Source organism: Dasypus novemcinctus, chromosome 9 (genome assembly GCF_030445035.2).
Source record: "Dasypus novemcinctus isolate mDasNov1 chromosome 9, mDasNov1.1.hap2, whole genome shotgun sequence".
In the NCBI taxonomy this organism is placed as follows: Eukaryota; Metazoa; Chordata; class Mammalia; order Cingulata; family Dasypodidae; genus Dasypus; species Dasypus novemcinctus.
Genome location: NC_080681.1, coordinates 80654702 through 80681690, shown reverse-complemented (window position 1 = coordinate 80681690; position 26989 = coordinate 80654702). Strand labels below are relative to the sequence as shown.

Sequence of the window (26989 nt, the reverse complement as noted above, 5' to 3'; positions counted from 1 at the left end):
TATATCTATGTATAAGCTCTGTGTGTATGTGTGCATGTGCCTATGAAACACTGTAGCAAGTCCAGTACCATTTGATCCACCCTTCCACATCTTTGCCTCTGCATCCTGAACTCCTCAGAGCAACTCCACAGACACCACCTCCCTCCTACAGGTCCTACAGGCTCAGTGCCTTCCTATCCAGTAGGTTTAGAACTAAGCCACTCTCCCAGACTGGTGATCTAGTGGCCCAGGCAGAATTTCTAAGTTCCTGTACTACAACCAGGTCTCAGCTCTTCTTACTCCCCCTGAGTCATGCCCTGTTACTCTGGGAATTCTCTGCCTGGAGACTGGCCCTGTGTTCTAGCTCTTTAACTGAAGAGTTCAATCCCACAGAGAGAAGGTCCAAATGATATCCAACTAATTGATACCCTGATATTGGAATCATAAATGAACTTGAACGTGGAGTCATTTTCATTTCTGTACTCCCTGTGCCTAGCACAGGGCTGTGCACACAGCAGGGATTCAATTACTGCTTGTTAAACAAAAAGGCCATATAGTGCTGAGGTTAAGAGCATAGTCTCACATGTCAGACTATTGGGTGTGGTCCCTATTCTACCATACTAGTTATGTGTCTATTGTAGGCAGCCTCTAAAATGGCTCCCAATGATCCCTGCCTTCTGATGCTCATACTCTTGTGTAACCCTCTTCCCTTGAGTGTGGACTTGACTTAGTGACTTGCTTCTAACAAATAGAATACAATAAGAATAATAGGATGTTACTTCTGAGGTTAGGTTACAAAAAGACACTGGCTTCCATCTTGGGCACCCTCTCCTGCTCTCTCACTTGCTTGCTCTGATGGAAGCCAGATAACATATTGAGAATTGCCCTGTGGAGACACCCATGGGCAAGGAACTGATGTCTCTAGTAAACAAGTAGTGAGGGACTGAACCCTGCCATCAACCACGAGTGAACTTGGCAGTGGATCCCCCCTCACCACCACCCCCGTCAAGCCTTGAGATGACTGCAGACCTGGCTGACATCTTGATAGCAGCCTTGTGCGACACCCTGAGCCAGAAGATCCAGCTAAGCCATTCCTGAATTCCTGACCCACAGAAAATGTGAGATAATAAATATTTGTTGTTTTAAGCTTCTAAGTTTGGGGGTAATTTGTTATGCAGCAATAGATAACTAACACAGTGACCTTGGGCAATTTACCTTTTTGAGCCTTACTGTCTTCATCTATAAAACGGAAATAATAACACAGTACTTGCCTCATAGATTTGTTGTGAAGATTAAGGAAGTTGTTATATATAAAATGCTAGGGGAAGAGAATATGGCTCAACTGATAGAGTGTCTGCCTACCACATAGGAGGTCCAGGGTTCAATTCAGGGCCTCCTGACCTGTGTGGTGAGCTGGCCCACACACAGTGCTGACGCGCACAAGGAATGCCGTGCCACACGGGGATGTCCCCTGCGTAGGGGAGCCCCACACACAAGGAGAGTGCCCATCAAGGAAAGCTGCCCTGAGAAAAAAGCACAGCCTGCCCAGGAGAGATGCCGCATACACGGAGAGCTGATGCAGCAAGATGACACAATAAAAAAAAGCAACACAGATTCCTGGTGCCACTGACAAGAATGCAAGTGGACAAAGAAGAATGCAAGTGGACAAAGGAGAATACACAGCAAATGGACACAGAGAACAACCATCAGGGGGTTGGGGGAAGGGGACAGAAATAAATTTAAAAAGAAAAGTTTACAAAAAAAAAAAAAGCTACGAAGAGTTTCTGGTACATACTAAGTCCCATATAAGCATCAGTCATTCTTTTCATACTTCCAAAATCAGCTTGAAACTGTTGCTTACCAGCCCACTTTTCAGAGTGGCCCTTCCCCTTACTGGTTTATAGAAGTTTCTACTTCCCTTTCATTCAAATGCCCACCTCCTTATGTTTATACATGGGAGGCTTGATGACTTGCAGGATAAGCTACTGTTTCCTTTCCCTTTGCAGTGCCTGCTAAAGCCAGCTCTGACTGGTTTAAACACTGAGACTGCTAAGCCTCTATTTTAAGACCAGGCATTAATGGATGTGTCATGATGATGGGAGAGAGTGTTGCTGTGGGGGGAATGGGGGGTGGGGGCAGTGGGGTTGAATGGGACCTCATATTTTTTTAATGTAATATTTTTTTAAAAAATGAAAAATTAAAAAAATAAAAAATAAAAGACCAGGCATTACTTGCAACATAGCTTGCTCCATTTAACCTTGCTTTCCCCAAACTGAACAGGCCCACATCATTTTACCCTGTCCTCAGTCACTCCCTTAAGCCTGCGTCTTCCCTTGGCAGTGTAAAACTCCAGACCCCATTTTGCTTGGAGAGACTGATCTGAGGCTTGCTTTCAGTCTCCTTGCTGGTTGACTTTGCAATAAACTCTTTCTTTTCTCTAAATCCAGTGACTCAGTATTGGCTTCTGTAGACAGTGAGCAAATGAAACCACTTGGATGATAACAAGCTCCAGAAACAGAGTCAGCGACTCAGGGTCTGCCTGGCTGGAGTAGATGAATCTTGTGCCATGTGTAAATTCCATCCCCATTCGAACCTGCCTCTAACCAAAGTCTCAATGCCTTCTTCAAAGAGAAGCAATAGGGTCTGATAGAAAGGGAATGGGCAAGCTCAACAGTTGAGCAGGCTGACTCCCAACTCTGCCACTCATCATCTGTGTGAGCTGTCAGTTTAGTTTCCTCACCTTTGAAATGGAAAAATAATAATGCCTATTGTGTAGGGTTTTGTAATTAAACAAGATAATGTTTTTTTAAAAGTCTGGCTTATAAGAGGTGCTCATATATAGAAGTATTTATCATTATCATTATTATTTACCTTTTCTAAACCTCAGTTTCCACATCTGTAAAGTGGTGATAATAATATGAATCTTGAAGAGGTCCTGTGAGGATAATGTATGGGTATAGTCTGGTAGAGTACCTGGCACATGGTAGGTGCTCAGTAAAGCTCACAGTCACTGCTATTTACTGTTGATATTGTCATTATTGCTATTTCACTTAAAGAAAAGCAAGATTGGATATAATAACAATCCAGCTCTCACTATCCCATGCTCAATGGAAAGCTGCCCACAGAATCACTCCTGAACCTCCCTCTGTATATCTTTTATTTTAAAAAATCACATTGATGAACACCAGTTCCCTCCCACTGATGAGAATCAGAAATAGAACCAAAGAGGAGACAGGAAGGAAGAGAAAGAAAGAGGCATGACTCACTGGCTACTTGATGGAAGAGACTATGTCATCCAGAGCAATCAATTCATTCTAAGGGACAGACATTCATTGTGCTCTTTATATGGGTAGAGCTTTATGCCAGAGAACAGATAACAGAGGGAGCAACCTATGGTCCTGGCATCCAGCAGCCTCGTCAGTGGGGAGAACAGACATATGGGCAAGGGGGAAGGCAAGTGAACACCTACTACATGCCAGGCACTTTGATAAGGGCTTTATATATGGGGCCTCATTTATTATTTGTAGTAACAATATAAAATTGATAGTTGAGCATTATTATGTGTCAAATGCTATGTTAAGTACTTTTCTTATTTTATTTAAGTTTCAAAATAATCTTCTGAAATACTATTACCTCTATGAATAGGCAAGGAAAAGTTAAATAACACGTTAAGATCTAGCAGCCAATTGCTGGCAGACTGAGATACAAGCCAGGGTCTGTCCAATTCCAAAACCTGTGCTTTTTCTAGGATCCCCTTTACTCCACATTATTTCTCTTAATTGTTACATTTCTTTGTTGTTACATTAGTCTGAAGCAGGCCAAGTTTAAGTCCTCATTTTATATATGAATTAACTGATTGTCTCAGAGGTTAAGAAAATTGCTAGAGCCATAAACTATACCAAGGCATAGTCAGGATTCAAATCCTGTCTGTTGACCAAAGCCTGTACATTTTCATCACAGCCTAAAGCCCGAGACTTTCTGTTTTCAATCTCCCAGGACCTAGCCCTCTCTGCAGCCTCCCACACAGGAAGTCCTTCAACTATTCTAAAGACTCCCAGGGGCCAAGAAACTCACCTCCACTGGAGGGTAAGCTGCAAAATTTAAATGAAATCATATGTTTAAGGAACACAAAAGTTGCGCAACCAACGTTAGTCTTTCTGTCTTGCATTGAATGATTAACCCAACATAGACATTTCATTTCTTCTGGCGTTTCCTCACGGTCACCCATACATGCCACACTCATTTCTGTCTCCGTATTTCTGTTCGTGCTCTACTCTCTGCACATATGCTCTCTCCCAGTTCCTCCATTTGTCTTGATCATCAGATTGCTTAATTCTAAAGTTCAAAGGAAACTTTAGAAGTTATTCAATCCAACCTCTTATTCAAAATAGGAATTCCTTCCACAGCACACTTGTATTGTTGAGTGTTTCCAATGTTGGGCACCCACAACCTCACAAGGTAGCCATTTCACTGAGGGACAGCTGTGCTTTTCAGAAAAGTCCTTCCTTCTGCTGAGCTGAAATCTTCATGTAGTAATTTGCATCTAGTGACTTAGTTCTATTCTCTGGAAACACAAAGAATAAATCTAATTCTTCATTCATGTGGTAGCTCTCCAAATGTTTAAACCCTATGTTTGTTTAACTCTTAGAGTTTACAAAGTTTTTTCTTACTGTCTCAATTTAATCTATAGAGTGACTTTGGGAGAGAAGTACTAATATCCCCATTCCACCAGAGGGCCAACAGAGGCTTAAGAAGGTAAAAGACAATGAATGATGAAAAGGGGTTTCATCTTTTCACAAGGCTCTTATCACAAGGCTACATCTTTAGATGTTTTAAATCACCTGGGCCAGTGACCTTGACAATTAGCAGAAACCAAGACAGAGCGTGAAACCATATGATGGGAGGAGCAAGTGAAGGAAGATGTTTAGTTCTGTAGGGAATAGTACTGCTCTCTTCAAATATCAAAAGTGCCTAAAGCAGGGATTTAAGAATAAGGAGTTTGTGAGCTTGAACTGAAATTCAAAAAAACATTATTCTTGTGGAAACGTGTGGCTGCAGGTGTGATATATTTATTAAATAATACACAGTATATCGGGAAAAGGACTTTGGCCCAGTGGTTAGGGCGTCCGTCTACCACATGGGAGGCCCACGGTTCAAACCCCGGGCCCCCTTGACCCGTGTGGAGCTGGCGCACGCGCAGTGCTGATGCGCACAAGGAGTGCCGTGCCACGCAGGGGTGTCCCCGCGTAGGGGAGCCCCACGCGCAAGGAGTGCGCCCATAAGAAGAGCCGCCCAGCGCGAAAAAAAGTGCAGCCTGCTGAGGAATGGCGCCGCCCACACTTCCCGTGCCGCTGACGACAACAGAAGCGGACAAAGAAACAAGACGCAGCAAAAAGACACAGAAAACAGACAACCAGGGGAGGGGAGGGGAATTAAATAAAATAAATAAATAAAAAATACACAGTATAGTGTGGACTTAATAAGGAACCTGTGGTTTCCACCTGACTGGCAAAGGGGTCCATGGAACAAAACAGGTTAAGAACCCTGGCCTAAAGGGTATTTCTTCTTTTCCTTCATTTTCTTTCAGATCTTCTCTGGGCACTAATTCTATACCAAACTTTGGCTAAGTCCTGAAGATAAATAGATGAATAAGATGTGGTACCTGCTTGGAATCTATGTCTGGACCAGAAAAGGTAAACATGATTTGGATGGGGTTCTAAAGCAGGAAAGGCCCATTTTCATGGAGCTTTCCTACTGGCTCTCCTTGAGGAAACACTCTTTCTTGGAGTTCAGCTCAGCAGAGAGCTTCCCTGACCATCCTGGCAAACTCAAATTTGCCAATTATATGCACTCCTAGCACCATGTGTTTCTCCTTTGTCGCTCTCATCCCTACTGTAATTTTGTATTTATCTGTATAATTATTTAATTAAAGGTCTATCTCCCCTGACAAACTGCAAGTACTACAAGAACAGGATGTCTGGTTTTGCTTACTATTGTATTCCCAGCGCCTTGCAGATCACCTGGTCCATAAAGTAGGGGGGTAGAGGGGTGTCAATAAATATTTGTTGAAAGAATGGATTTATTGGGTGCCTGCAACAACTTGGATAGATTACACTGAATGTCAGATGGATCTTCCTAATACCCAAATCTCATCATCTTCCTCTCTGTCTCATTGGCTTCCTTGGCTTCCCATAGCCCATGCGAGCAGCTCCAAGCTTTACAGTGGAGCCTTAGGGACCCTTCAGGATCAAGCTCCGGCTCCTCCCCTCTAATTCTTCAACGGAACTAAAAAGTTCCAGCTTCCCCTAATGATTTGTGGTTTCCCAAAGACTATTCATTCACACCTCAGGGCCTCTGCATATGCTGATCTTTGCCTGGGATACCCTTTCCATAATTCAAAACCATAAATCAGAAGCTTTCCCTGACCTCCTCTCCTTGACAAATTAACTTACTTCTCTGCCCTTCTATGGTTTAGCATTGTATCATTGCACACAAACACATTTACTTCAGTTAGTGGTACAGCCTATGAACCCCTTCAGATGGAATCTTATCCTTAACTAAATGACAGGGCCTCAACTGTAGCACCTGGCCCTAGTGGAAACTCAAAACTGCCTATGTGCTTAGTAGGGAAAATTCATTTAAAACCTCGGGTTGGTTGGAAAGGGGCCTATGAGATCGTACACACCACCTCTTCTTCCTGGTCCCTTTCCATGCTGTAGACAAAGAGAGGGGGGCCACAAGAAATGACAGAACTTAGGAGATCACACAAGTAGTGAGAAGTTATTTCTGGGGCCTCCATCCCTGGTTCCTGCCCTGTTGCATACCTGTTCCCCAACCAGACTCCCTCCAAGCCAGGGGGGCAAAGGATGAACAACATGGAGGCAGGTTATAAGAGTTTCCTGCTGACTCTCCCAAAGTTCCACCCTCTGGACCACACCTGCTGGACTCTCAGCCTTTTGATTTGCAGCAGCTGGGAGCCAAGTCATTATGTCTCATGGGTATGGGAAGAAATGTGAAGGAGAGAGTTTTTGAGCCAGTTCCATGGAGGCTGGGAGGAGCAGATGACTGAGGAGTGGTAGGAAAGGTCCTTTGGAGCCGACTTAATGTTAGACCCATCTGTCCTCATCAATGTAGACCACACTATAGAGCCCCAACAATTTCCAAAGTGCCTTTGTTGTCATCATCTCACTGGATCCTCACAATGACCCTGTGATTCAGAGTTTCTAGAAGTAGAAGAAATCAATCTTAGAAGCATATCCAGTCCTACTCTTTTGTTTTACAGATAGGGAAATTGAGACCCAGAGAGATAAAGTGACTTTTCCAAGGCCACACAGTTCTTACTTTTTGGCTGGCCTGGGACTCAAACTCAAATATACCAACTCCACATCCAGTAATTTTCCTGGCACATTATACAGTAGAGTCCCTATTGAGAAGAGAGATGAGAAACTGAAACCCAAGGACACAGTGGTAGCTGGTAGATCCTTGATGGTGGAGGCAGGAAAGAGGTCACTGGAATCCAGGACTGAGGATTATAAGGCTCTTCCCTGCCCACTGTAATCTCATCTAGGCTTTGAGGTCCAGGTCAAAGTCCTTCAGGATCCAGCATCAAAATCCATCATCCTTCTCTCTGGGCTTTAATAGAATGTACTTGGGCCTTTATTTTAATGATGGCAGAGCATAGAATATTAGAGCTAGAAGGCCCTTATGAGACTAATCAATTCCTCAAATATTTACTGAGCCTAAACTGTGCCAGTGAATAAATCCCACATGGTTCCTGACCATAGAACTCTCACAGTCTAGTGGGGAAGTTACCATCCATGTGACAAATTCTATGATAGGTACACACATTTTTACAGATGGGAATCCAAGGTCCCAGATTCTAATGTTTGACGTTGGTTTCCCACACAAAGTTCTCAAAAACCCTCATGGACAAGACTTTACTGATTTCCACAGTTTCCACTAGGATATAGGCACTAGATTTTACTTCAAGCAAATAAATTGAAGGTCATAGGACTTCCTTTCATTGCTCCTCAATGATCCTGGAATATCTTAGGTGTTTGATAAATATTTTTGAATGAATGAATCATAGCGCCTATATCAGGATTTTGTTTAGACTGAGAGGTAGGGATTGTTTCTTTCCTTTTTTTTTTTTTGAGATACCAGGCTGGGGATTGAACTCAGGACCTCTTATGTGGGAAGCCAGCGCTCAACCACTGAGCCACATCAACTGCCCTGAGATGGCCTTTTCTTTCATTTGCTTGTTGTTGTATTTTTTTGTGGGTTTTCTTTTGTTGTTGTTTATTTTTGGAAGCAATGGGGACCAAACCCAGGACATGCTTCCCATGTGGGAAGTAAGGGCTTAACGGCTTGAGATACATCCGGTCCCTCTTTTCATTTGTACATGCAGTGTCTAGAACAATGCCTGGCACCTGGCAGGTGTTCCAGAAATATTGAATAAACAAAGAATGAATGAATGGGAGAAGCATGGATAATAGGATCTTTCTGTTACCCTAAATAACAAAGATGACATCCCCAAACACATACCCCTCTTCTTGAAACCCCCTCGTTCCTTGACCTGTAAGAAACCACATGCTGTTGGTTCTTTCCCTTCATCTCTGCCTCCCTGCTCCATCTCCTGCACTGTCTCATTCTCTTTCTCTGGGCCCCCATTTCCAAGTTTCAGATGGAAATTTCTAACTGTCCGTTGTACATCTCCACTTATTCTGAATCCCTCCAACATGAACATTGTAGACTATTAGTTATGACCCATTACATTTGTATCTTTTCCAGTTAATAAGTCTCCATCAGCATCTTGCAAAGATCTGGGTACATGGCAGGTATTTTAAAGATGCCTGCTGAATGAACCATCATCCAAAACACCCCAGTGTTTCGGTATGAACAAATTTAGCATCAGAGCTGCCAACCCATTTCCTCTTCACTCCTTTTGCCTCCAAATTGACATCAGCATCATTCACAGCATTCTGAGAAGTCTCTCTGGGGAATTCACATAATTTGCCACCAGCTGTAACCTTTATGTGACTCATTCAACACTCCTTTCAAGTCAGGAAGAGGTGGGGGAAGAAGTGAGATGGGAGAGGGACAAGAGGAAAAAGAGAAGCTTGGAACAAGATTATATTTAATACATCCCCAGCTCACAGCAAGTGAAAGGAAAGGAAAGGAGTCAACTGTTAACGTGAGAAAGTGCAGATGATAAAAATAGGACCCTTGTTAAACAGCTAATTCACAGGAAACAAATGGTTAATAAGTATATAGTTAATTTTTCAATAAGTAATCAGAAATACAATTTGAAATGATGAGGTGCCATTTTTACCTATTGAATTAGCTAAAATAAAACTAAGATAATATTCAATGCTAGCAAAGGTAGAGTAAAATAGGAATTTCACTACTGAAAATGTTTAAAGGAAATAATCTGAAATCTAGGAAAAGTTTCATGCACAAGCAACCTTATTTGTAACAGTCCCAAATTGGAAAGTAATTAAATGTTCAAACAATGAGGGAAAACTAAGCTTTGAGAAGCCAGAGATTGTCTTTATTTTTTTTTTAATTAATTAATTTATTTAATTCCCCCCCTCCCCCAGTTGTCTGTTCTCTGTGTCTATTTGCTGCATCTTGTTTCTTTGTCCGCTTCTGTTGTCTCTTCAGCAGCACAGGAAGTGTGGGCGGCGCCATTCCTGGGCAGGCTGCACTTTCTTTCGCGCTGGGCGGCTTTCCTTACGGGGCGCGCTCCTTGCGCGTGGGGCTCCCCTACGCGGGGGACACCCCTGCGTGGCACCGCACTCCTTGCGTGCATCAGCACTGCGCATGGCCCAGCTCCACACGGGTCAAGGAGGCCTGGGATTTGAACCGCGGACCTCCCATGTGGTAGACGGACGCCCTAACCACTGGGCCAAGTCCATTTCCCTGTGCCTTATTCTTTTACCATTGTTTAGAGTGCCTGACATACTGTAGGTGCAAAAACTAATGCTGAATGAATGTATTAATGTATGGATATGGTACATCCTCCTATCTACAACATACAATGATGTCAGTAAAAATGCACTCATAAAGATTTTCTAACAATGTTAGCTACACTTGTGTTATAATGTTAAATAAATTTTTAAAAAGGCAGGATTCAAAACTGAATATAGGCAGCGGACTTGACCCAGTGGTTAGGGTGTCCGTCTACGACATGGGAGGTCCAAGGTCCAAACCCTGAGCCTCCTTGACCCGTGTGGAGCTGGCCCATGCGCAGTGCTGATGCGCGCAAGGAGTCCCCCGCGTAGGGGAGCCCCACGCGCAAGGAGTGCGCCCTGTAAGGAGAGCCACCCAGTGCGAAAGAAAGTGCAGCCTGCCTAGGAATGGTGCCGCACACACGGAGAACTGACACAACAAGATGACCCAACAACAACAGCAACAACAAAAAAAGAAACACAGATTCCCGTGCGGCTGACAACAGAAGTGGACAAAGAAGACGCAGCAAATAGACACAGAGAATAGACAACTGGGGTGGAGGGAAGGGGAGAGAAATAAATAAATCTTTAAAAAACAAAACAAAACAAAAAAAAAAACCCTGAATATATAATATGACCTCATCTATGTTAAAAAGTCACAGAAAAGAAACGGAAAAGAAACCAATCAAAATGTTAATATTTTCTTCTTTATGCTTGGCTGTACTGCTGTAATTTCAAAATAATTTTTTAAAATGAGCCCATATTACCTTTATAGTTGGGAAAAAATAAAGCTATAGCAAGTACTACTAATAGTCCAGGGAGAAGGAAATATGGGAAAAATATGGAAGACTAAACGTGAGTTGATCATTGGTAATTATTTAGCTGTGTAATGGAGTTCATTGTACTATTTATTCTTTCTACTTGAGTATATTGTTGAAATTTTAAATAATAAACAGCTTAAGGAAAAAAAAACAAAAGAAGGCTTGAAATAGCATGGTGTCAGGGGATAGTATAAGCAGTTCCATTTTCATTGGAGTGTAAAAGATGATATTTCATGGATTCTAGATGTCCATTTTTTCACACTTTATCATCTCTGAATTAAGGATGTACTTTACAATTGGATAGTAGTCTAGATTCTCAGAAACTCGGTACTTAAAATACTGGGGTAGGAAGTAGGAAGTGAGGCTGGAGCTAGATCATGGAGGCCTTGAATGCCAGGCCACGGCACTTGGGCACTACCCTGAAGAGAACAGGGAGCCACCATGGGGTTTAGGGCCCACATAGGGACCGCCACCGGGACAACACTCAGTACGTGCTAAATGGTGAGGCCATTTGGATTTGGGACACTATGGCCCATGTAAGGGACAGGGCATTGACGTTTACCGGGGAAGCATTTGAGGCCTTGCGTCCCCCTCCTTGTCATCTCATGAGTCCCAGCTCTCTCCAGCTCTGCAGGGTAGAATTATTGAGTTGTCTGTTAGTTATCTTTCTCCTGACAAATCCCCACATTACTTCCATTTTTCTTAAAGTAATAAACACTCTCCCAGAACCTGAGCCAGTACCACAGCCGACCTGAATGTCCACAAACCTGGGTTTCACAGCACCAACTGACATGGCATACCAGAGCCAAAATCCTTGCCTGGGAGCTTGGCCCAGGGACCCACCTGTGAATTCATCTCCAAACAGAGACATGAGGAATTAACATATATAGGGCAGGTAAGAGATTAGAATGAACTTCCCAAGACTTCTGGGACTTAACTAGAAAGAGAAATCAGAAGTCCAGGATCTCCTTTGCGCCCGGAACTGTGGTTTCCCTCTGGTCTTAATAGTTGCTTTCTTTTTAGAGCTGGCCCCAGTCACCATAGCAGATAAGTCCTCTGAGAATCATTTGCATACAGGTGCCAGAGTGTTCTAAAAATAGGACACTCAGCTCTACAAAGCAAGTGCCTTGAAATTTATTTACAAGGGGTGGGGGATAACCATCGGAGGAGGGAGAAGGAGCCTGCCAGAGGCAGCCTAACAACAGTAAGGGAGACAAATGGTACAGGCTGGGACTCAGGAGGCCAGGATTTAATTTTAATTCTACCACCTTTTGCATTGTAGGTTTAAGAATACCTCTCCACACAGTGGGTCTTGGATTTTCCATCTTTAAAACAAGGATATTAGACTAGATGATTTTTAGAGCTTCTTCCAGCACTCAGGAGTCTGTATAAATAATAATAATAATCATAATGAAATAAAAATTACAATAACTCAACATTAATTATTAAGTGTCAGGCACTGAACCAAGTGTTTTTCATGCATTACTTCATCAATCCTCACGAATAGCTCTTTGAGGTAAGAAGAAACAGACAGAGAGAGGTGAGTACTTTGTTCAAGTTAGTAAATGTTAGAGTTGAGAGTTTAACCTCCATGCTATTCTGCCTTCAAGGAAACTAGGATGTTAAAAAATTCTTTTACTTATTTATTTATTCCCCCACCCCACCCCCTGCCATTGTTTGGGCTTGCTCTCTGCTTTCATTCATTGTGTGCTTGTCTTCTTTTTAGGAGACACTGAGGACCAAAACCAGAACTTCTCATGTGGTAGGCAGGCACCCAACTGCTTGAGCCACATCTGCTTCCCTACTCCTGGTTTTCTAACCTAATAGTTTCCCTGCCTTAAGATCATGCCACCCCTCCCCATTCTTTCTCCCCAGGTTCTAAACTAGGCTACTCCCCAGGTCCTGAATATTGAGTTCCTTAAAGTCTCTGTGCTTTGTTCATTCTCTTCCTTCTGCCCAGAACACCCTTTTTCCCTATCTTGCCAAAACCAGTTGCTCCTTTCTGTTCAGAACTCAGTTCAAATGCTTCCTCCTCTATGATTCACATTTCCTTCAATACCCACAGGCAGAAGTAATGACTAGCTGCCATTGTTGGGATTTAAAGTGCACCAGACACTATGCTAATTCTTACAACCACCTTTGGACAGAGGCCCTGCAGCAGTTTGATATGGTTCGTGAATTCCAAAAATAGATATTGGATTATGTTTATAAACTGATCTGTACCTGGGTGTGATTAAATTATGATTAGGGCTTTGATTGGGCCATATCAGTAGGGTGTTGAGTCCCTGTCCCTTGGTAAGTAGGCACTCATAGATAAAAGACATGGCAAAGGACAGAGTTTGAGTTTTTGATGCTGGAGTTTTTAGTTGCAACCCGGGAAGCAAACACCAGGAGAAGAACACAGAGGAATAGAGATGGTTCCTTAGACATGGCAGAGCCCCAGGGACAGAGAAGAGCCAGTCTCCTGATAGTATACAGCTGGCCTTGTGGAGAGAGGCAAAACCTAGAGAGCCTCATATTACAGCTGACCTTATGAGAAAACAGAGGGGCTGAGCCCGGAGAGAAATGAACCTTGGTAAGAGAGGAATCCAGGAAGCCTGGATCCTGGCAGACTTAGGCAGCCATCTTGCTCCAACATGTGGCAAAAGAGTTTGAGGAGGGAAATAACTTATGCTTTATGGTCTGGTAACTGTAAGCTTCTACCCCCCAAAAATTTAAGTCAACAGATTTCTGGTATTTTGCATCAGCACCCCTTTGGCTGACTAATACAGGTCCCATTATCATACCCCTTTTACAGATAAGGAAAACTGAGACTTAGAGGTTCAATAACTTGCCTAAGGTCATATAGCTAATAAAGATATGGCTGTCCTTACAACATTTCTAACCCCTACTCTATCCTGCTTGTAACAAAACACAAAACATCCCATGAATTGCCAAAATGTTTGTCTCCTCCACCAGACTAAAGGCTTCTAGTTGCTTTTGTTTGTTTTTTGTTTTTTTGTTGTTTGCTTTTTGAATGATTGAATGACCTGCTGTGAGACCATTTGATGCAGCATGCCTGGGGGAAAAAGTCACACTAGAGTCAGAACCAAACCAAAAAGGAAAAAAAAAAAAGTGAAGAACCTAATTTTGGTTCATCTTTCCCTGCCATTTTAAATCCCTTTGGGAAAAAAGACAAAAATACAAAAAATTAAGTTGGGACACCCACTCTGGTTCCCATCTCCCACCTCCAACAAGAAGGCTTTTAAAATTACCCTCATTCTTATCATACCCTTAATTCATGTCTCTCTCGCGCTTACATGTCATTTAAATATCACAAGTGAAAGAACAGGCAGGTGAAAGAACATGGAATTTGGGGTCAGGGGCTTCTGAGTTCAAATTCCAGCTCTGCCGCTTCCTGGCAAGTGACCTTGGATCAGTTATTTGACTTTCTGAGCCACAGGTTCATTAGCTGCAAAATAGAGTTGATAATAATATCATACTTTTTCTTGGTATTGTTGTGGGGATAAAATGAGATCAGTGTTCCAATAGTGCCTTGGCAGCTATGAAGATCTGTATAAACATTAGTCATGTTCATTCAATTTACAGCTTACCCTAAATAATCTACTGTTCCTCCCCCTTGGTGTCTCACCAGGACAGACCTCAGATTCCCGCATAGCTGGAGGTGTAGGGAAGTGTGGGCTGGAGAAGCTCAAGAAAGCAGCACTGGTAACTGCCTGAACAAACTTCTGCTGATAGGCAATTAAAGGACTAATTATGCCTCTGCTAGTGGTAAATTTCCAGGCCAGTCTTTGTGCTCAATCAACTAGCTGGCACAGCAACTCACCAACGAGGGAAGACGGTGTCCTGGGAAGACATCTTCCTCTCCTCACAGAACAGCACTCATCACAGCCTGAAGATGATGTTCAAGCTCAGAATCACTTCTGACTTTCTCTGTTCATCCTGTCTCTTCTCTCTTACCTCCCTAGATGAGGAAACTGAGGGATTCAGTTTTTGGAGCTCTGGGTTCAGCCTGGAGCCCTATTTAAAATAGTCCCTGCAGAGGAGCTGAGCCCCCCAACAGGATGGCTCCAGTCCACCATTTAATTGTTGCTCAGGGCTGGGGATCACTTTTTATGTGGGAAAATAGTGTTGTCTAGTGGGAACAGCCCACACATGGGAGTGAGTTCTAGTTCAAGTCTCAATTAACCCATGCAATTCTGGTAAAGTATGTAATCTGGTAACACGCAAACACTTCACCTCTCTGGACCTCAGCTTCCTCATTAACATAATAAGGATGACAAGACCCCTCAGGATCAAATGAGGTCATGGATGTATCAGCTGATCTGTCTGGACTTGGTACCCACAATGGCTCTAACGAGAAAACAGGCAAAAAACCAGCATGCCCATTTTACTGAGAGGCAAACCCAAGAGGAACCTCAGACCTCCTAGCCACTGAGGGGCAGAACTGATTAGTAGAGATTCCTGGGGAGGCAAAACTTGATCTGGGAACTTGAAGGAGAGGTAGCATTTAGATGGGTCGAGAGAAGTATCAGACATTCCAGGTACAGAAAGAAGAGCTGCCCTGGACTTCAAGAGGTATAAAGCCATTGTCTAAGCATTCACTTTCATTTTGCCAACTTTTACTCTTTGCCAAGCCCTGTACGAGGCACTGGAACTGTAGATGAATCAGATCTGGCCCCTGTCCTCAGGGAGCTTGCAGTCTGGGAGGAAGACAGCCAATATGCAAAAACACTTGCAACACAGTCTGGAAGTGGGTGGGAAGGTGGCTCAGGAAAAGTTTTCCAGAAGAGGTGACACTTGAACTAATCTTTGAGGTCAAATGAGAGTTTGCTAGTGGAAAATGGGGGGTACTCTGTAGGGAAGAGGAATAATGGGCAAAACAAGAAGAAAAAAGTGCATCCTAAATGTCACAGCCAAGAGGAATCTAAGACATCAAAATTTAATGTAATATGGTATCCCAAATGGAATCTTAAAAAAGACGTTAGGTAAAAATTAAGGAAATCTGAATAAACTATGGACTTTAGATAATAATGTATCAATACTGGTTCATTAATTGTAACAAATGTACCATACTAATATAGATGGTAATAATAGAAGAAACTGGGTGCCAGGTAAACTCTCCACACTATCTTCACAATTTTTTTCTGAAATTTTTTTTTTTTTTAAGTTTCTTTTTTAAAAAATCACTTTCTGTTTTGGGTGATGAAAAAGTTTTGGTATGGATGGTGCATTCTGTGTTTGGATAGGGAGTTTGGAAAACAAGTGGGTGGAAAATGGACTGCTAGAATGGTGAATGACTGAAGATGGAGCTAGGATGACAGGAAGGGTCCATAATGCCAGGCAAAGGAATTTATTGTGTATTGCCTGGAGTCCTCTGAGTTTTAAGCAATTGAGTGAGAATGTTCAGAAAACCAATGGGAAAGAGGAAAACTGAGCACAGAGGATACATTCAGGCTGCTGCTATAGGCTAACGGGGAGAAACAGGAATTGGAAGTAGGAAAGGGGCAGGGGGAGGGTCAGGCTCACAGTGGAACCTCAATAAACTTTTATGAAACACAATTGAGGAAGGAGCTGTTCAAGAAAAGTTTGGGAGACAGAATTGATAGTCCTCGTGAACAACTGGATAAGAAGGTAAGTATAGAAAGGAATAAAAGGCAACCCTTAGGTTTTGAATTGGTGGGCAGTGGTTGGGGGTATCTAGTGAGCCAGTAATCAAGAGAGAGCACAATAATCCCTTTGGAGTTTACCTCCCCCACCTCTAGCCCTGAACCTGAGCTCGGAGCCTCTGTGTCATTAGTCCCCAGTTGACAGACTTCACAGAGGAAGGTGAGAAGCACAGGAATGGAGAGGCTAAGGGTTTCCAGCTGTCACTTGGCAATCCAAGGTGTGGGGGCATGGTGTGGAGGAAAGATGAGCCTGCGAAAGGAAGGAATGGTAAGTCCTCAGTCAAATGGCCCCTCCTACTCCTGTTCTTAGCAACAAATGACAGGACCCAAACAAGCCAGGAGAACCTCCAGTCTTCTGAGCAATGGGGCATCTTCAGGGGCAGGGCACTGCCCTCTCTCCTTCCTTTGAAAATGGGGGTAATAACAAGGACCATGACTCATATTTTATCTATTGGTGAAGTCCACCTTGTAAACCTTACTGCTCACAATCTTAAAAGTGGTAGTCACAGAGATTTATTTTGTGAATAGAAAATTTACAAACTAATCCTGGCTCTACTACTACTGTGTGACTCTGGGCTTCTAATAAGTTACACTATGCTAGGAGTTTTCCTTATTTGCCTCATTTGGTCTTTACTATAATACAACACTAGGAAGTAGGCATTAATATCATTCCTATTTTTACAGCTGAGGAAACTGAACTTCAGAGACATTGTTACTTGTTGAACCGCTAGCTAGTGCCATGTGTTCATTCTACTTATACCACAGCTGAACTATCCAAGCCCCCATCCTTCCTTTCACCATGTGCCAGAACGTGCAGCAGCTACTCACAGACCACTATCTTAAGTGCTAAGTCAGCCTGGCACTTAGGGTCCTCCATAGCCATTCATTCATTCATGCATGCATGCATGCATGCATTCATTCATTCATTCATTCATTCAACAAATAGTTTATTTAGTGCTTAACAGGTGCCAGGCATTCTTCTGGGTGTGGGGACAGTTCCTGGTTCATCATCACTCATTCCTAATTACTCCTGCCATAATTCTTGGTCATTTCAGCATCCACAAAGATGAGTCTTCCAACATCCTGGACTCATTTCCTTGAACTCTTCTACTCCAGCGAACTTGACATCTAATGCAACCCCAGTCACTCTCTCACACAATCATACCCTGGACCTTGGCATTACCAATAGTAATTTCAAGCCTCCTCCTCCCAGGCTAGCATGATCTTTATAGCTCATGCCCTCTAGATTTCCAGCTTCAACAGTCTTCAACTGCTGTCATCTTTTCATTGTTCTTCACGCTCCTCACAACCTTACCTCTCTCCCTACTCTGCTTACCTTATTCTATAGTCAATCATGACAGTACTTCCCTCCATACACCCTTGACTCCCTTAGCCCTCAATTGCTTTGCTATACTCAGCAAAATTGCAACTTTCACATTTTGCTTAGCAAAACTGCAACTTTCATTAAGCTAATTAACTTCCTTATTCTTTTTTTTTTTAGTTTTTTTATTTTTATTTATTTCTCTCCCCTTCCCGTCCCCCCCCCCCCCCCAGTTGTCTGTTCTCTGTGTCTGTTGGCTGCGTGTTCTTCTTTGTCCACTTCTGTTGTTGTCAGCGGCACGGGAATCTGTGTTTCTTTTTGTTGCATCATCTTGTGTGTCAGCTCTCCATGTGTGCGGCACCATTCCTGGGCAGGCTGCACTTTTTTTTGCACTGGGCGGCTCTCCTTATGGTGCACACTCCTTGTGCATGGGGCTCCCCTACGTGGGGGACAACCCTGTGTGGCAGGGCACTCCTCGCGCGCATCAGCACTGTGCATGGGCCAGCTCCACACGGGTCAAGGAGGCCCAGGGTTTGAACCACAGACCTTCCATGTGGTAGACAGATGCCCTATCCACTGGGCCAAATCTGCTTCCCTAACTGCCTATCCTATGCATGTATCCTCAGCAAATCATGACTGGAAAAAAATACATGACCTTGCTTCATAATCATGAATTCATGAACCTCAAATTCATGATCACTAATTTCAACTGGGGCCTTAATGCTAATCAGCAATCAAATTACATTTCCCTTGTCTATTCACTCTCCTACTTTCCTAAATGACATTCTCCTTTCTCCTCAAATCTCTAACATCTCCTTCTCCATCCTTGCTTTCAGCTGATGACTTTGCTTCCTATTTCATCAGAAAATTGCATCCAGGAGAATACCCACCAGCATATGTAGGCCTAACAGCATCTGTGCCCACACCCTCTGCTTTCTCTCCTGTTAATTTGGACACCCTGTCTCTGTGCTAGCAAGGACTCACTCTCTACTTGTGATCTCATCAACTCAAAGATATTGTCCCAGCAATTTTTCCCTCTCTCCTATATCATCAGTTTTTGTTGTTGTTGTTGTTGTTGGCTGATTGGTTGGTTGAGCTCTACTGAGTTGTTCTGCTAGCACATAACACATACAGTTATTTCTTTCATCTTAAAAAACAAAAACCTGTTCTGACACACTTCCTCCTTCACCTTCAGTTGCTACTCTGTCTTCCTCTCTTTAGAGCAAATCTCCTTGAAGGTGTCAAGTATATCTGGTATCTCCAATTTCCCTTCTCCCTTTCTCAACAGCTTTCTTCCCCATCACTCCACCAAAATGGCCTGCATCAAGGTTACAAATGAGCTCCACATTGCTAGTCTGATGGTCAATTCTACTTGTCATCTTCATGACCTAGCAGCAGCACTTGACAGCTGATCTGTCCTTCCTTTGTAAAATTCTCTCTTCATTTGGTTGCCAAGACACCACACTTTCCAATTACTGTTGATCCTTTTCAGTGTTCTAATTTGATACTTCCTTATCTTTTCAATGTCTTAGCATTGAAGTATCTCTGGGCTCAGTCATTGGAGCTTTTCTTCCTTATATCTTCATTACTTTCCTTGTTGATCCTATTCCAGCTCATGATTTTAAATATCTTTTATATGCTGACCACTCCCTAATTTCTCTCTCTGTCCAGGACCTCTGCCCTGAAATGCAGGCTCATATATCCAATTGTCTAGTCTGTATCTCTACTTAATTGTCTAACAGGCATCTCAAAGTTATCCCCAAAACCGAGCCCCCAGTTGTCTTCCCAAATCCTGCTCCCCCTGCAGTCTTTCCCATCTAGGGCAGAGGCAATCCCATCTTTCCAGTTGTTTAGGCCGAACCCTTGCCACCTACTTGACTCGTCCCCTTCTATCTCTCTCCACACCCAATTCATCAGCAAATCCCGTCAGCAATATACACAGATTCTGACTACACTATCTTCACTACTATCACCCGAGTTCAAGGCACCATCATTTCCAGTCTGAATTACTGAGAATCCTAGCTGGTCCTCCCGGCTTCTGCCCTTTGCCTCTTTTTTTTTTTTTTTTTTTTTTTAATATATATAATGTTTTGTTTTTAAGAATTATTTATTTATTTCTCTCCCCTTCCCCACGCCCCCCACCCCGGTTGTCTGTTCTCTGTGTCTATTTGCTGTGTCTTCTTCTTTGTCCGCTTCTGTTGTTGTCAGTGGCACGGGAATCTGTGTTCCTTTTTTTGTTGCGTCATCTTGTTGTGTCAGCTCTCCATGTGGGCAGCACCATTCTTAGGCAGGCTGCACTTTCTTTCGTTGTGGGCGGCTCTCCTTATGGGGTGCATTCCTTGTGTGTGGGGCTCCCCTATGCGGGGGACACCCCTGTGTGGCACAGCATTCCTTGTATGCATCAGGACTGCACATGGTCCAGCTCCACATGGGTCAGGGAGACCCGGGGTTTGAACTGCAGACCTCCCATATGTTAGACGGATGCCCTAACTACTGGGCCAAGTCCGCTTCCCTCTCTTTGTCTCTTTACACTTTATTTTTGAAAGAGGCATATCCTTGCCTCAGAAAAATAATGAAAAATATTAAAATATAAGTCACTAAAAAGTTCTGGAACTACAAAGTGGTGATGGTTGTACAACTTTGTGATTATACTACAAATCACTGAATTGTATACTTTAAAGGGGTGACTTCTTTTAAAAGATTTATTATATTTTATTTTCCCCCTCCCCCACCCTTGTCCTGCTTTTTTGCTGTCTGTGTCCATTGGCTGTATGATCTTCTGTATCTATTTCTCTTTTTGTCTTCTCATCGTTCTCCCCTAGGATTCAGAGGGATTCAATCCTGGGAACCTCTGATGAGGAGAGAGGTTCCCTGTCAATTGTGCCACCTCAGGTCCTGGTTTCTGCTGCACTTCATCTTGACTGTCCCCTTCATCTCTCTTTTGCTGCATCATCACCTTGATGCATGACTCACTTGCATGCACACTGGCTCACCACGCAGGTACTCATGTGGGCACTTGGCTCGCTACATGGGTGCTCGCAGGGGCACTCAACTCACTGCATGGGCACAGGCTCACACGCAAGCATGCTTTTCTTCATTTCCACCTGGAGGTCCCAGGGATTGAAATGGGGTCCTCCCATATAGTAGGCAGAGGCCTTATCACATTAGCCACATATGTTTCCCTAAAGGGGTGAATTTTATAGTATATGAATTGTATCTCAATTTTTAAAAATGTAAGTCACTAAATATAATATGGTATCCTGGATTGGATCCTGGAGCAGTAAAAAGACATTAGTGGAAAAACTAGCTTAATCTGTTTTACCTATAGCTTAGTTAATAATACTGTATGAATGCTGATTTCTTAGTTTTGACAAATATACCATGGTTATACAAGATGTTAAAATTAGGTGAAGGGTATAGTACTTATCACATAACATACTGTTTACAACCCACCTCCCCCAATTTGAATTTAGAATGTGGGATAGAGAATTTATCTGCTGCTTTCACTACTGTACCAACTACACCTATAACTGCTTGGTGCATAGAATGAAAACAACCAAAGGAGTCTGCCCCCACCAACCGTTGCAAACTCATTTCAGGGTTCAGAAAGAATTCAACTGGATGGTCATCAACTCCTAAAAAAAAAAAATGCAGGGTCCAGATCACACCCAGATTCCCAATTGTTGCAAATCAACACTTGAGAGCAACAGAGTTAATAATAATAAAAGCTACCAACTAATGACCACTTACCATGTACCAGGTAATAAGCTAAGCATTATTTTATTGCATTCTCCCAGAAATGCTGTGTGATTGTTACTAAAATTGCCCTTACTTTAGAAATTAAGAAAGTGAAGCAGTGAAGCGGACTTGGCCCAGTGGTTAGGGCATTTGTCTACCACATGGGAGGTCCGCGGTTCAAACCCCGGGCCTCCTTGACCAGTGTGGAGCTGGCCCAAGCACAGTGCTGACGCGTGCAAGGAGTGCCCTGCCACGCAGGGGTTTCCCCCACGTAGGGGAGCCCCATGCACAGGAGCCCCACGCACAAGGAGTATGCCCAAAATGGAGAGCCACCTGGTGCGAAAGAAAGTGTAGCCTGTGCAGGAATGGCGCTACACACATGGAGAGGTGACGCAGCAAGATGACGCAACAAAAAGAAAGATTCCCCTTCGGCTGACAACAGAAGCGGACAGAGAAGAACACGCAGCCAATAGACACAGAGAACAGACAACTGGGGAGGGGTGGGGTGGGGTGGGGTGGGGTGAAATAAATAAATCTTTAAAAAAAATAAAGAAAGTGAAGCATAGGGAGGAAACAGTCTTGTCCAAGGTGACAGGAACAGAAATGGATTTGGAACACAATTCTGGCTCCCTCCAAAGGCTGTGCTCCTAACCCCATGCTGTACTGCCTCCTGGAAATGTGTAAACCAGTGCAGGGATGAGCACACTTCTGCTCAGTCAAAAGCTGAGATTGGCCTGGACCACAGAGCTAAATGAACCAATCGTATAATAATTTCCTCTGAGGATATTATTATCTGCTCCAGTCAACTTTCATTCCCATAAGGCCATCTCCTCCATGGAGTCCTCCTTGATCCCTTCAAGTTGGAAGGGCTTTCTCCCTCTCTGGACTTCCTTAAAACTTTCTGTATTTTATGAAGTCATCACTCATGTCTGCACTGACTCATAGATATGTATGAGCAGGCTGTATCCCCCACTATACTGGTAAGGACCCTTTAGAGGGAGGGATGGTATCTCACCAATCTTTAAATTCCCTGCAGAGCCTAGCACAACCAGGCATAAAACGAGTCCTCAAAAGCAATCGTGCTTTTACAAATGCTATTTCTTCTGCCTATAAAGCCCTTCTCCTACATTATCCTGAAAAACTCATTTATTGAGACCTAGCTCAAATGTTGTCTCCTCTGTGATGCCTTCAGTGTTCCCGGGTAGAGGTAACTGCTCTCTTTCCTGTGTTCTTACAGCATTCTCTTCATCCCTCTATTATATTATTTATATTGTATGGTAACTGTTTATTTGCCCTCTTATGTCAGTGCCTGGCACAGAATAGGTACATGATGCATGTTTATTGAATGAATGAGTGCACAAATGGCTTGTAGATTATTTATTTTTTTCCCATACCAACCAGGGTGGAGGAAAAGGGTTTGTGGCCCCAAAGAAAAAGGTTTGAATAGACAATCAAGATGGCTGTTTATTCGTTTGCAAATTAGAAAGGCAGACCATGCCTGCAATTCTGATTTGACTTCCCATGGTCTTTGTTGTGATTTTAAAAATCAGATTAAATCTCCACCAGCAGCTGGCTCCTACAGACTTTGGGGAGATGAAAGTGTCAGCATGTCTCTGCAGCCACACCAGGGAACTTGTTGCCTAGAAAAATCAATTGCGATTATCATATGAGAAACTGTGTCCACATTCCTGGAGCCACAGGAACCTGTTAGAGCCCCAGTCTCCCTGCTGCAGCCTCTTCTGTGCTGCCTTTTGGTCTCTCTCTTTGTCCCTAGCTTATGTTCAGGGCCTGAAAGGTGTCAGGAAGTGGCAGGAGGAGCACTTATGTTCAGATGTTACATTTCACCTTTCTGAAGGTGGCAGGAGGTGCACTGAAATGTGTTAGGATCTTGCCACAAGCAAGAGTTAGGGTAAGTCCCTAACTCTCTCTGGGCCCCAGCCTCCTCAGGTCTGAAATAAGGGACTGAGATATGACGAGCTCTTAGCTCACAAGCTTGTCAGGGCACGAGAAAAAGAAGGCACTCCTAAAAAGGGTATGCCAGTCTCAGCAGGCAGTGTGAGCCTAAGACAAGCACAGTATTGGTTCCAGGCACTTAGAGGAGGGGGCTGTCACCAGAGGAGAGGGAACTTGAGTTGGAGCCTTGCAGGGTAGGAAGAACTTACATTAGTTATTTTCCATGTTATTAATAGATGTGGTTATAGTCAGAATAATGCCCCCACCCCACGTCCCAAATCCCAGAACCTGTGAATATGTTACAGGTTACATGGCAAAAGGGACTTTGCAGGTGTGATTAAGTCAATTATTTTGAGAGGGGGAGATTATTCTGGATTATGCAGGTGAGCCCAATGTAGTCACAAGGGTCCTTATAAGAGTGAGGCAGGGAGGTCAGAGAAAGGGAGATGGGAAGATGCTACACTTCTGGTTTTAAAGATAGGGCGTGGAGCTATGAACCAAAGAATGCAGGTGGCCTTTAGAAGCTGGAAAAGATTCTCTCCTAGGGCCTCCAGAAGGAACACAGCTTTGCCAGCACCTTGATTTCAGCCCAGTGAGACCTGTTTTGAACTTCTGACTTCCAGAACTGTGAAAAAATAAATCTATGTTGTTTTTTGTTTGTTTGTTTTTTAAACATTTATTTTTATTTTATTTCTCTTCCCTTCCCCCTCCTCCCCCCCATCCAGTTGTTTGTTTTCTGTGTCCATTCGCTGTGTGTTCTTCTGTGTCCACTCTAGTCTTGTCTGCAGCACTGGGAATCTGTGTCTCTTTTGTTGCATCATCTTGCTGCATCAGCTCTCCATGTGTGCAGCACCACTCCTGGACAGGCTGAACTTCCTTTCATGCTGGATGGCTCTCCTTATGGGGTGCACTCCTTGCGCATGGGGTTCCCCTACGCAGGGAACACCCCTGCATGGCAGGGCACTCCTTGCGCACATCAGCACTGTGCATGGGCCAGCTCCACATGGGTCAAGGGGGCCCTGGGTTTGAACCAAGGACCTCCCATGTGTTAGGCAGATGCTCTATCATTGAGCCAAGTCCACTTCCCTATGTTGTTTTAAGTTTATGGTATTTTGTTACAGCAGCAATAGGAAACTAATACAGATGCCCAGTAGACAGCTCCCCAATCTCATATAATAGTCCATTCTGATGAATTTTTGAACTCTAATCTCTCTTAAGGTCCTTATTTCCTTCCTTTAACCAGAACACGACAACTATGGTACTCATTTTCACTTTTGGAGCTCAGGGGGTAAAGCCAATGCTCACTAAATCCTGGAAAGTAGGGAATATTTCTCTCTCTCTAATCCCAATGTCTAAAACAGTAAATATTTGCTAAATGAGTGCTCAAGAACCACATCCTCTTTAGTCTAGGTTTCTGGTGTAATTATTCTTCCCACATTCCTAGACTCCATTACATGGCTTTAAATTTTACCATTATGCTACTGGTCCTAAGATATGTCCTTGACATTCCCAGATTTAATATTCATTAACTTATTTATAAGGGACTCCAAAAAAGCCACATGGTGACCTAAAACTTCATCAAAACTGCTGTGTATGAACAAGTCAGTCAGCTAGGAGGTAAGCCTCATTGACTGCCCAATACCTGCATCTTACCCTGGCTTTGTTGTTCTTGGCCCCTGGTTACTTGGGGGAGTCACTTTCATTTCTGTAGAATTCAGGATTCCCAGGGAATCTCTCCACACGCCTTCTCCTATTTGTTCTTGCTTTCATCACTCTGCCCAAACTCCCATTGGAGCTGATGATTGCTTCTATCTCTTTAATTATAATAGAAGCTGTTGGAGGAGGGACGCTGTTCCTCTCCATGATGCCTGAACTCCCTTTGGAACTGATGATTGCTTCCATCTCTTCAATTATAATAAAAGCTGTTGGAGAAGGGACACTGTTCCTCCCATGAGGAAGGCTATACATGGAGATAGGGGCTACTACTACTTAAGTGGGATGCATTAGGCCTTAAGTATTAATAAATGTGGGCCACATGGGCTTTGACTTTGGGTACAGGTCGTATAGATTAATTCCAGCTCTCAGGGCATATATGGGCCTTGACTGGATTTGTATATCTATCTGATTCCAGAATGAAGTATTTCAAGCTTCACTTGCCTGAAGACTTGAGCCATGTGCTTCATCCTAAAGATTTTATCACATTTATCTCCATGTATTTGATTCCTGCATCAATCTCTAAATTGGTTCCAAACTTAGGTAAGGAAGAAAAGGAGGGTCATTTATTGATTTTCTTAAAACCTCAGTAAGAACTATCATTTATTGAGTATTTACTGCATCCAGGCACTATGTTATTGCTTTATCCACATTATTTTTTTTAATCTTCCCTAATACTGCATTAAAAATGGAATAATGGAGGTACACACAAGTTCAATGGTGATTGAGGACTTCAAAGAAGAGGGAGCTGAAGAGAGAGAAAGAGGAAGGAGACTAGGGATACCAGGATAGGCCCAGTAGTAAGGGCCATGGCTAATAAGCCCTTTGCAAAAGACAGAGTTCTTAAACCTTCAATAGAAGAATGCCAGTCTATTCCCTAATCTTTAACGAGTAACCCCAGGTATATGAGACACTTTTCTTTTAAGTCTTCTATATGTAGATCGCAAAAAAAGCCTCACTGGTGGGAAAGGGAAGGAGGAGAATTTCCATAATAGACAGGGACTATGCCTGGGGTGAGCTGGTATGGTGGAGGACACAGCTAAGCTAGCCTTTTAAATCCGTGAATAGGGAAACGGACTTGGCCCAGTGGTTAGGGCGTCCATCTACCACATGGGAGGTCCCCGGTTCAAACCCCGGGCCTCCTTGACCCGTGTGGAGCTGGGCCATGCGCAGTGCTGATGCGCGCAAGGAGTGCCCTGCCGCGCAGGGATGTCCCCCGCGAAGGGGAGCCCCACGTGCAAGGAGTGCGCCAGGGGTGTCCCCTGCGAAGGGGTGCCCCACGCGCAAGGATTGCGCCCATAGGGAGAGCCGCCCAGCGTGAAAGAAAGTGCAGCCTGCCCAGGAATGGCGCCGCCCACACTTCCCATGCCGCTGACAACAACAGAAGCGGACAAAGAAACAAGATGCAGCAAATAGACACAGAGAACAGACAACCCGGGGAGGGGGGATTTAAATAAATAAATAAATCTTAAAAAAAAAAATCTTAAAAAAAAAAAAATAAATCCGTGAATAGGGTTGTAATGGTTAAGTTCATGTGTCAACTTGGCCAAGTTATGGTGTCCAGTTATTTAGTCAAGCAAGCACTAACCTGAGTGTTACTATGAGGACATTTCATGGATCTAAATCATCAGCAAATGGATTGCATCTATGGCTGATTATATCTATAATCAACCAAGGAGACTGCCTTAACAATGAGAGAAGTCTCATCCAATGAGTTGAAGGCCTTACATGGAGCATTAATGATTTCAGCAGTCAGAAGGGAGAATTTCCATTTCTTCTTCAGCCAGCCAGCTTCTCTTGGGAAATTCATTGAGAACCTTCATTGGAGTTCCCAACCTGTGGTCT

At 43.4% G+C, this 26989-nt stretch overlaps 1 protein-coding gene across 2 annotated transcripts in view; it reads right to left on the bottom strand.

The window, feature by feature from the left end:
* The window catches only part of RAB3B (RAB3B, member RAS oncogene family), a 79603-nt gene that overhangs the window by 27141 nt on the left and 25473 nt on the right, over positions 1-26989 (bottom strand). The window lies entirely within an intron of this gene.